This window comes from Schistocerca americana, chromosome 3, assembly GCF_021461395.2.
Source record: "Schistocerca americana isolate TAMUIC-IGC-003095 chromosome 3, iqSchAmer2.1, whole genome shotgun sequence".
NCBI lineage: Eukaryota > Metazoa > Arthropoda > Insecta > Orthoptera > Acrididae > Schistocerca > Schistocerca americana.
The window spans coordinates 760,829,367-760,841,613 of NC_060121.1; positions in this window are offsets into that span (position 1 = coordinate 760,829,367).

Here is a 12,247-nt window from a genome sequence, read left to right on the forward strand (position 1 = left end):
TGAAGCTATTCAGACTTTCAGGACGTTACAACCATCGAAAAAGTGGGTATGTTTTTCGTTTAGAGTGAATGTGGCCAAAATGTTGGAGTAGCAATGCGGTCTTACGCAGAAACGTATCCTGATCCAGCTTAGCCCTCACGATCTGGTTTTGCACAAACTGCAAAAAAATTAAAGTAACAGGAGCGTGTCTAGAATAAATTACGCTTACTTGGAAGAACAACTGATCAGAGAAATGCCATTAACTTTTAGCAAATCCACATGATACTACGAGCCAGCCTGAGTGTGCGAGTAGAATCAATCAAAGGAGTGTTCTACGACAAGCACCATACAGTACAATGAATTTCCCATATTTCGCTCCATGGCACAGTGGTGGCAGCGAAAACTACAAATCCACTCTCTGTAACATTTTGTTTACAAAGCTTGGCAAACATATCTTCAATATACTATACTGATTGGTTGAAAACAGGCGTAGGTCGAGAGAATTAGGTAAACAACGACCTAGGTCTGTAAACGTGCGGTGGGGGCTTCCATAAAGCACATAATTGGCTGCTATTTTATTAACAAATCTGTGGTTCCTAACGTACACTCTGCACATTTAGTAGACTTGTGGTACCTTCACTCCTGACGGCGGAACAGTGGATTGATGAAAGAGTCTCTTATTACTCTTCGATCAAGTTCCACACATGTAACGACGTAAACGTTTTCTTCGAAGGCTCTTTATAATTATTTCGAGGAAATTATTGTTACATAAAAAAGAACTCGGTGAGATAGTTCGACAGCCACAGACGCTAAAAGTAACTTGCATACGACAGAAAATGTGCAAACTGCCTGCTATACGCAAGATGATATATTTACTCCGAAAACTATCGTTGGTGCTTGTTAAAGGTACAATTTTCAAGACTGCTTTAGGGCGCTCTATAACGAACAGTACAATGAGTGAATAGTTTTGACATTAACGCAGACATGGAAGTCGACACTAAATATTCCAAGCACGCTCTTAGGGCTAAGCTAATATATCACATCTACAGTGATCTTTATACCTCGTTAATTTTGATGGGGTACTGAATCTCATATGCAAAATAGTCACACACAGTTACGAGATGGGTCCTCGCGTGTCGACGTTTGCGTTGCTGGTGCTGCTGCTGGTCGCGGCTGGTGGCGCTCACCACAGGTCGAGCCACGCCACGAGGCACGGCGGTCGAGTCAGAGCGGCTCACAGCGCCGGCAATGCGTCCCCAGTGGCGAGGAGCAAGGGCGCTTCCGAGGAGCCGCTGCTGGTCGCCATCAAGGCCGTCAAAGAGCTCGAATACGACTTTGGAGACGATGGGACATTGGAGAAAGAACTGATAGTCACCGGGCGGTACGACCCTAAAACGGTCGTTGGATACGACGTAACACGTAAGAATCCTTGCTTGAAATACATTTTTCGTGTTCCCTACTATTACATATTTGTTATCGCATGACGCTGATCATGTCAAGCAGGTGACGTAAATTCAGTATAATCAGTAGCTTTGCCGTCGTTATTCCTACAGAACGGAGCAAGATGAAGGTGATAAGAGAGTGACGATTGCCGGTGTGTGCCACAGTAGAAATAAGGAATGAAAACGATTACAGTTCATGTGAACAACTATAGAACGACCGTCTTATTACAGCGACGTAAATTTTCGATTCACTGGTTTACTAGTTTGCTGCCAGATCATGTGAGGTGCGTTATTTAGGATATGATATACCGGGAGTGAGATAAGGCATGTATGTAGCGTGACATATCACTGTGTCACAACTGGAACCAGTGAACAGCTCTACGTATCCGTGTGTAACAATTTGTGGGAATATAAAAGTAAATGAACACTTAAGCCCAGTTGTAAACAAAGTAGGCTGTAGACTTCTGTTCATTGGCCAGATACCTGAAAAATGGAGCCACTCGAGGAAGAAGAGTGCTTACAGAACTTCCGCTCGACCCCTTATAGACTGTTGCTCTAGTGTACCGCACCTGTCCCAAACAAGACGAAGAGATGGTGATGACCACATAAAATGAAAGGCATCTGGAATGCTCAAGGGTTTGTGTGAGTCACAGAAGAGCGCCATGAAGATGCTGAAAAACGAGATATGGAGGATGTTTGTAGACAGACGCAAGCTATCCATTGAATACCTGTTTATATTCAGGAAACAGTGTAAGTCTGTAATAAAGACATGTGTAATAGCGCGCCATGTATCGGTCTCATAGGGACCGCTAGGACATACTCTAGTTCAATAGTCTTTCTGGGGATATAACCGTATCATATGTGAGAAACTGCAAACATTTCGAATTGTGTTGTGGGCAATCTTCTGCGTTATTAACATGTGTGGCAGGTACGGTATCTAGAAAGAATTTGCTCTAGTTTACACGAGGAAGATAACGATACAATAGTATAAAATATGCAAAAAGGAGGTAGTAGGAACTCATAGACAAAGAATAGTTCATCATGGTAGTTAAGATTAATGGCTGAAACTACTTCTACTGAAATATACAGTGCTACGACGATGCCGTTCATTCTCACAAGAACTCGCATGATCTGACGAGAGTCATTATGGTACCAGTGACCTGCATCGGATTCTTCTCTAGCGTAAGTGTGGAAAACGCTTTATCGACTGGAAATGCCTGTGAAGTTCTAAGGTTCTCGAATGCAAATATATTGCTCTGAAGACTAACGGGAAAAATATTTTCCGCGTGAACCAACTTCATTGTTACAGAACATATTTACTTATAAATCTAATATATATTTAACTAAACTAACGTTTGAAGCTGTTGTCACTTGTATTCAGGATCATTAAGGTGCCGAGTGAATCATTAGAATCAGCAACCTATATTATTTTATTGTAACATACTGAGATTTGAAATTACTCCCGATTAAAGAAATAGATGAAATGAATAATTATGGAAGTGTAAACAGATCATCGATTACAGACTACAGTGATACGAATAAAACTGCTTGAAAAGTATTCCATCGTATTGTTGTATGTTGATGATGCAAATGTTTCTCGTTTCTAAATACACGCTTTTATTTGTTAACATTTCTGTGTAAACTGATTCAGACTGACACAGTAAGCCTAATTCATGTATGCCAAAGTGTAGGAGCCCTCAAGCAATGAGTTCACGACGTCATCTAAAGTTAGACGTGAAGGGAGAAGCACAAGCAGGTAGCAAGACAAAATTTCTTTAGCGAGTACTCTACTATGGGAAAATTCAGTATCGTATGGCGCCCTTATGATTATGCTGCTCTAGCAGTGAATATCAAGACTATTTAGATGTCCTATTATAAACCACAACATGAACTGCCTATGTTCGTCGTGTCGCAGTGGACGATCACCAGCGTAACCGCATATTCGTGACGACGCCTCTTGTCCGCCGTGGCATCCCGGTGACGCTGAGCACCATCCCCTATGACGGAGAGCAGAGTCCGCGCCTGAAGCCCTACCCCACCACACCACCGAGGACTCCATCACCGACTGCAACACCCAGCTGGTGGACGTCATCAGAACGACGGTGAGTCTCCTGTGGCATGTACATTCGTACTCTGCACACACGTAGTATCTGTGCTGAACTATTCTTGGCGTGTTCATCCTTATCTCGCTCTCTCTGTTCTTTTCCACCCTTCTCTATATTCTACCTTCATTATCTTTTCTGACAGACTTATTATTTCCCCTTCTTCCAGGGAAAAAGAACTATTCCGTATTCAATAACCGTTTCCAGTGCTTCTGCCCTCTCTTGTTAGAATTAATTCATTTTACAATAACGTTACAGTGTGGAAAATTTTTTTGTGATAATATTGAAAATGCTTCAATGATTATTATAATTATTGTAACTATTTTCCTTATTTTTATTTCTCATAATATGATTGTGTGTCTCTCTAGTTATACACATATCGATATATCACCTCCAAAGAAACCTGGTTGTATTTAAAAAGATAAACAAGTGGTCAACCATTTCCTCGATAATGAAATAATCTTCAGGATGGCCCAATCTATTCGTTATTTCTTCACAGCTTCTGCTGTCGTGTATGATCTTGAATATTCTTTAGGTCACTAACTTCTACTACTACAGAAATCAACTACTTCTTACTTTCCTCATTGCTTTAGTTTGTATTTTACCTTAAACCGAACTTCGTTTTAAAATCTATCTCAACGTGAGAAGAGGTAGCATTCCTTTCAGAAATGTATAAAATTTTTTCTATCTCAGTTACACTCAATACTTTATCAAAACTCTTCTTCGTCATTGTTTCTTCTCTCATTTTTATTACGGTTACTTAAATTGGAGACAGGAAACTTGATAAGCCTTGAAGACTTACCAGCTGAGGACCAGGTATACCAAGTTGCACAGTGAATAGTCTTCTCCTCGGTACATTAATCCACGATTCTCGTACAGACGTCTATCTCCGTCACTTTCAGCTGTGAGTTCTTTCACTGACCGTCTGTTTCAGAAAACATGGGCTGATGATGATACGCTATACGCCCTCGACAATGGTGCTTTGGACCTGATAACGAGTACCAAAAATGTGTGTCCACCCAAAATTGTCATCTTCGACCTGCGGACAGATGAGGTCACCAACTCCATAGTAATCCAGAACGCAGCCTGCAACTCATTTAACTCCTATTTGTGGGTGAGTATTTATTCGAAAAGGCAGTACATTTGTAAATAGTCTTCGTTTTATGCCTGAGAATTTATTATAAAATTAAGAAAGTTTTGCAACGCACTAATAATGTCCGCTTGCTGACTAGTAGTCTTATTCTCCACTTCAATAATTATATATCTCATCCAGCCAAAACATATTTTCAACGACTTTCCTTTACTTCTTCTCCCTTTAGATTTATATCTAACGATTGTGAGAGGTAATCTTTAATTACACATTATGCTGAATTTTCATTTCATTAACGAAAAAGCAGCTGTTATTTCATTTGTAGTATCATTATTCGTAATTATGACCATCCTAGTACATTCATTTACTGACGCATGACTCTCTTTCTTTCAATAATGTAGGGACACGCACGGTCTTATAAAATTTTAATCGTGTCTGTTTCCGTGTTTTGCTGTTCAGGCACTTGTTTCCAGTTCCACAGTTATTTGACAGTGCTGCTACGTTCTTCTTACCGGCGCGAATATTGTATGGAATGTCTCCCTCTTTCCAACCAAAATCGTAGTGCTGATATTACAAAAGAGGCTACATTTTATAAATTCAGCAGGAATTCCTTGTACGCCCGAGGCTTACCACTATGTTGTCGGTTCGCTACTGCATTTTTGTCCACGGCCAGCTAACAGACTACGTAACTACAATCAACGTACTGGACGAGTACCAATCAGGTTTCTGTAAACATTGCAGGTCATTTGCATTAATAAATATAAGAGATGACATAAAGCTTGCCATGGATGTACAAGAGGCGCCTGTCATGTTCTTCTTAGACATCAGTAAAATCTTTGATATCGTCGAATTCGATATTTTACTTGCCAAACCAAGCAGCACATATTTCTAGAAGTGCAATGTTTTCGCTCATACATTACGTTTCTCCAGCAGTGCATCATGTCACGGCACCATAAAGTCACAATGGAGGTAGGTAGTGCCATGAATCGCCCAGGATTCGCTATGTCAATGAAGTGTCATCTGTTTTCTCCTAATGCAAATGCTACATGTATGGTGATGACCTACAACTGTATATACGTGAAAAGCCAATTATCCCGAAGCAGCTATCGAAATTTTCAATACCGACCTGTGTGCACTTTCAAAATGGTAGCAAAATATAAGACTGAAGCTCAACCTATAGTAAAACTATGGAGTACAGGCTGCTCTTTCTTGGCTGTTTAGCCGGAAGTATAGGGAATCCCTACTACCTTTCATCCTAAATGGGGCAAATGTCAACTTATATCACACAGCAAGGAGTCCAGGAGTAATGAAAGATGGGAATCTAAATTGGAATGACCAAGAAAGTGGAATATGCAAGGAGACCTTAGCATCTATCCAGGCCCTACAAAGATTTAAAAAGCTCTTCCCTTTTAACCCGAAAAAGAAACTTTTAGGAACACTTATACTTTCAGTTATCCGTAACACCGATGTTATCCTACAAGATCTTTCTCAGGAAAACTCATGGCACCTGGAACTGGTTATGAATGCCTGTGTTCGTTATATTTGTGATGTTCGACTCTTTGCTCATATTTCCCCATCATACAGACAACCATCCTGGCTGCGTGTAGGCAAGTGCAGATATTTCCATATCCTCTGTCTTGTCTACTGTCTTATCAACGTACACTGTCCCTCATATCTCTCCTCCATCTTAATGCTGTTGTTTGTACAATATGGCAGAAACACCTGTTTCCAACAGCTCAAAATTTTTTTCATACCACTCCATCGTCCAGCCGTATTGTCGTCGACCTTCCGAGTAGCAGGAACTCATCTCTGGAATAAACTTCCGCGTTATTTAGTGATCTGAATAACGTCTCGGGCTTCAGAAGACATTTAATGACGCAACTCTTAAAGCGTCAATAATGACTCTCACTGTCACTTCATGCACTCGTCACCCTTCCTTATACATCCTTATTTCAAAAAAAATGGTTCAAATGGCTCTGAGCACTATGGGACTCAACTGCTGAGGTCATTAGTCCCCTAGAACTTAGAACTAGTTAAACCTAACTAACCTAAGGACATCACACACATCCATGCCCGAGGCAGGATTCGAACCTGCGACCGTAGCGGTCTTGCGGTTCCAGACTGCAGCGCCAGAACCGCGCGGCCACTTCGGCTGGCTTATTTCAACCTATCAGATTTTCGTAGTAGACTTAGCTAGTGTAGTCTCCTTAAATTTACGTTCCCCAGAACTTGCTAAATCAGAAAACATCTGTTTGGTAAATATGTCAATTATTTTTATATATGTTACTGTTATTATTGTTATTATTGTCAATTTTATTACTATTATCATTATTAATGGCAGCAGCAGCAGTAGTAGTAGGAGAAACGTCAGCGATACCTTCATTAGTTTATAGCCAACATTATTTACTCAAATTGTCATTAAATACACTTAAACGTTTTTAATATTATTTGTCACATTAAAATTGTTATTTCTTAGGTAACTGTGAAGGTATAAAAGGTACTTTATAAGTGAAATGTTGGTCTGATTAAGAGATGCCTGGCCGGCCGATGTGGCCGAGCGTTTCTAGGCGCTTCAGTCCGCGCGGCCGCTACGGTTGCAGGTTCTAATCCTGCCTCGGGCATGAATGTGTGTGATGTCCTTAGGTTAGTTAGGTTTAAGTAGTTCTAACTTCTAGGGGACTGATGACCTCCGATGTTAAGTCCCATAGTGCTCAGAGCCATTCGAACCATTTTTAGGAGATGCCTGATGTCCCTAATGAGGTCTGGTTAAATAAATAAATAAACAAACAAATAAGTAAATATAGTGGATACTCAGACCAATTCTTCGACAACTGACATGACTGTGATGGCAACCATGGAAATTTTGGTCATATATTTCTGAACGATATGCTCTTCAAAACAGTGATAAACTCCACAATCAAGCACAGACGCGACGTTGTCTGTCAATAGTTGTAGAGGATCAGGCTTACAGGTTATAGAATTATGGGTCTCCCTTGTACATTCATACTTGTTTGTGATGTTTCCCTAGTCTACAGCATCCTCTGAAATTATACGGAATCTCTGGAAAAACTGTTGGCATTCGAAAAGGCAGCATTACGAGTATTATTTCTTACAGCATTTGGGTTAGTACGGGTACCAAGCAGTGTAGCTGTTTTACGCTTATTTTCCGGAAGAATATCATCTTGGTTCTTTCTGATGCCCTTTATTTAAAAAAATTAACAACCGAATCGTATACATTCTCAAGTTACGAACACTTGGTGTATGTACTCGTCAGGTTGCTCGCAATTTGTAAAATCACTGTCGAGGTAGGACGGTAAACACTGACGACACTTATGGGCCCATAAAAGGATTAAATGTGCAGGGCAAGAATCCACTCCGATGCTCAAGAAGTGAGTATAGGTGTGAAGTTGGGGGATGAGGAGCGGGCTAAAGATGGTTTATTTAGTTTTTCTTGCATAAACTGTATCTGGCAGCTGGGGGCTTTGTTCCCTAAGGCCATGCAAAGTCACCAACACTCGCCATAACTCACCAAAAGGCAGCAGTGTTACAGTTGTAGGAGCCGCCAACTGAAAGGGCTGACAGACACATTACTATCAAAGGTTATCCACAATACTTGATTAGAAACAAATTTTTAAATAAAAGGTAAACGTAGTTTTGGGGATTTTTGACTGTGTAATCACATTGTTTTATCAAAAAAGATTTGTGGGTATTTCTCTGTTATTTATATAAGTTGTTATGCCAGTCAACAGAGAGTTCTCTATCCTAAGCACTACGTTTCCCTTAAAATACGGATAACGACTTTCTTAAAGGACATGAGTTTGTGTTCAGGTGGACGCGTGCCCAGATGGTTGCCTGACGGCCTACCAGAGGCAACGTACTGTCGGTGACGGACCTCACCACAGGGACCACCAAACACCTGCAGAGCCAGTACTTCCACCCCAAGCCCGGCTTCTTCTTCACGAAGGCGGGAGGTCCAGTCTACTACCTACCGGACTGCATCGATGGAGTGTCCGCCGATGAGAGCTGCGATGGCAAACTCTCCTTCCAGTCGTTCGCCAGCAACATCCAGGGCGTTGTCGACAAGTAGGTCATCCGAGATGCATGCGACGGGGATGTTTTGGACATCAAGACGCAGGTAACGTCACATGTTTTCCTCTGTCACACACAGCATGTGAAACATTTTCACATGGAGCGAATACTTTTGCTGATGCAATGCCCAGATTCTAGCATACGTATACTTTTGTTTCTGCGAACCTCAGTTAAATGCGAGTACATTTCTTCATTCAGTTTATCGGACTATTCCTACTGCAACGAGCTGTGACAGACGCGTTTTGCACAAGTCTTTGGCTGCGAAATTTAACTTTATAATCTATGAGAAGGCTATTTAGAAACGAAAGTACCCCAACACCTAGTTACAGGAAGCTGCCCACGTTGTATGCTTACTGAGGAAGTTAATTTTGCTTCATGTTCACATTGTGACCTATGGCATTCCCAGTCTTTGGGTGTGGGTAAGAGCAGATTTGTATTGTGTTCAGCTTAAACCATATACGGCTTGAAGACTGTAGGACTTTCCATTGTCCAAGGGAAAGCCACGGTGTCATTCGAGACATTTAAAAACAAATCCTTATAGGCGTATACGTAAGGACGTTATTTCCGCTCTGCATATACACCTTCAAATGGAGGTTCTCTAAATTTACCCAACGGTTGTTCTCGCATTATTACCAGGATTCCCATTCAGTATTCCTAGCATTTCTGCTACACCCTAATGGGACCTACACCAGATGTTATGATCGCATCATGGTGTCTCTGAAATCTCGCTTGGTGTCTGCTCTCAAGCAGACTTCCTAACGACTCCCAAAGCAGGGACGTTACTCCAGATTTAGTCGAAGTAAGATCTTGTACGCGATTTACTTTAATAAAGCACTGCATTTCCGTAGAACCTTTCCAAAAAATTTGTCTTCTATCTGCCTCATCTAATACTTCAATAGCGTAATCGCCCCTACTCATACTGCTTCTTAGAATGAACACTAAATACTTTTAAGATGTTACTTGCTCTTGCTATTCACCACTAATCCAGTAATCAGATACTATCGCGTTATTCTTGTCTGTTATAGGCACTGAAAGACTGCCACTAGTTACACCAAGTGGGAAGTTTGTCGAAGTGTTTCTGCTATTAATTACAATCGTCCAACTATCACGCTTGATCAGTACAAAGGCATCCTTTGTGTATAATCTTATAAAGTTACTGGTCCTCTCCGATCAATTTTTGACGCACTTTCAAGCGCTTGAATCACATCCGAAGTTACTTGCTTTTCCATGGGACATTCACCGTCGTGTACCATGTACTGGATTCTGTTTCAGAAACATTCATTCAGTCAGTCATACATTTGAGAAAATATTTATTACGGTCATGGAAAATGTGGTGTAACCAAAAATGTCACATACACTAGTGTTGCTTGTTATTACTAAAGAAATTCCAAAGTATATGGAGCAAGTAAAACTTGTTTTGTTATCTGTTCGTAACTTCCTGATCGAGACTGGTGGATCTGTTTCAGGTTAATCTACCGGGAGAAATATCAGGGCAGAGTGGAGCAATAGCGGTGGATCCAAAGGGCAGTTGCTATTCTTCCCCGTGCTAGATGAACTGGCTATCTACTGTTGGGATACGAGGAAGCCTCATGACCCAAAGAACTTTCGCTTGATCATTCAAAATGATGAACATCTAAAGTATTTCAGCAGCATAAACGTAGACACCAAAACAGAAGGATTATATGTAACGAGCGATCGATTAACGTCTTATCTTTCAAACAACACCAACTGCTCTGAAGACAACTTCCAGATTTTGTATATTGAGATAAAGAATATAGATTGTTAGTTCTATGTGTAACAGATTTTGTTTTGTGATTTCGTAGGAACTTGGTGCCTCGGCAAGATCCATCGGATGTAGTTACCACTGTATGATACCTTGAAAAGAATGAAATATAGAGAATGCAAAAATTTAAGTCGAACTTGATTTAGTGACTAGAATAACGCAAATTAAAATTCAATAGTAAGTGAAAATTACAATCACTGGCGATAATCAGTTTAAATACTAACTCTTACAGTTACACGTAAGGACACGTAAATTAAAATTGGAATAATTGTACATTTACGTTGCTTTGATCTCTTCCATCACAAAGAAAGGAAGAAAAACAAGGATTTCTAGTTCTGTCGGCATCGGCTGTGTCCTTTTATAACGGCCGTCCCGCCATTTGCCCGAAGAAACTTTGGGAAATCACAGAAAATCAAAATATCGGTGGCAGGCTAAGGATCTGAACCGTTATCCTCGCGGATGGGAGCCTTTTGTGCTAAGCAAAGTAACTGGAACACTCAGAACGGCTGGTATCACACCTACGAAATAGGGGTAGCTTATTCTATTTGTCATAGATCATCGACACGATTTATGGCGATATGATGTTGAACCAGTAGGTTTACAACACATTTTATACTTTTTCAGTAGCGCGAACTGAACGTTTTGCCCTAAGCCATTACATGTATTTCTTGTGAAACAGTTGTAACAAAAGAGGTAATCCTCTTTTCCCTTCCATATAACTGATGCCGCCAGGATAATACACTTTTATACAAGAAGTACTCAGGAGTAACATTAGCACATATGTAAAATTTGCTTTGAAAAATTTAGTACAACTTTTTTTTTTAATTTATCACATATTTTTGTGGCTACATGTTGAATACAGTACTGTGATCAACTAACAGCCTTAGTGACGAGTATGATAATGTTATTTCTTTTTGGTGTTGCACCTGTAGGTATTATTGAATTTTTTCAAATTTTGGTGAATTTCCTTTGACAAGATTCGCAGGGATATATGCACATGGTATCCTAAGATTCGCGAAAATGTATGGCAGTCTACTGTTTGTGAGAAGGTCTCTGAAAAAATATACGCTGTGGCAGCCTTCAGGAAGTGGAATGTCGTTCAGTATGTCTGACTACTCGAATGCCGATAATAGGTCCTGGTGGGTCTACGTCTACAGCTACACAAATACTCCACAAAAAGCCGTCGCAAGCTGCGTGGCGGAGGTTACCCTGTACCACTATTAGACATTTCCTTTCCTGTTCCACTCGCAAATAGAGCGATGGAATATGCCTCCGTATGAGCCCTAATTTCTCGTATCTAATACTCGTGGTCCTTGCGGGCAACGTACGATATGTCGGCGGCGTGGAAATCGTGTGGCAGTCAGCATCAAATGACGGTTCTCTTAATTTTTTGAATAGTGTTTCTCGAAAAGAACGTCGCCTTCCCTCCAATGATTCCAATGTGAGTTTCCAAAGCATCTCCGTAACACGTAAGTGTTGTTCGGACCTACCGGCAACAAATGTAGCTACCGAACTGTACATTTCTTCGATGTCTTCCTTCAATCCGACCTGTTACGGATCCCAATCACCCGAGCAGTGCTCAAAACGTGCTATATGCGGTCCCCTTTACAGGTGAACCACTCTTTCCTAAAATTCCCCAATAAAACATATTGTATCATTCGCCTTCCATATTATAGTTCTCACATGCTCATTCCATTTCGTATCGCTTCGCGATAATTAAACGACTTCACTGTGTCAAGAATGACTCTAGCAATACTGTATC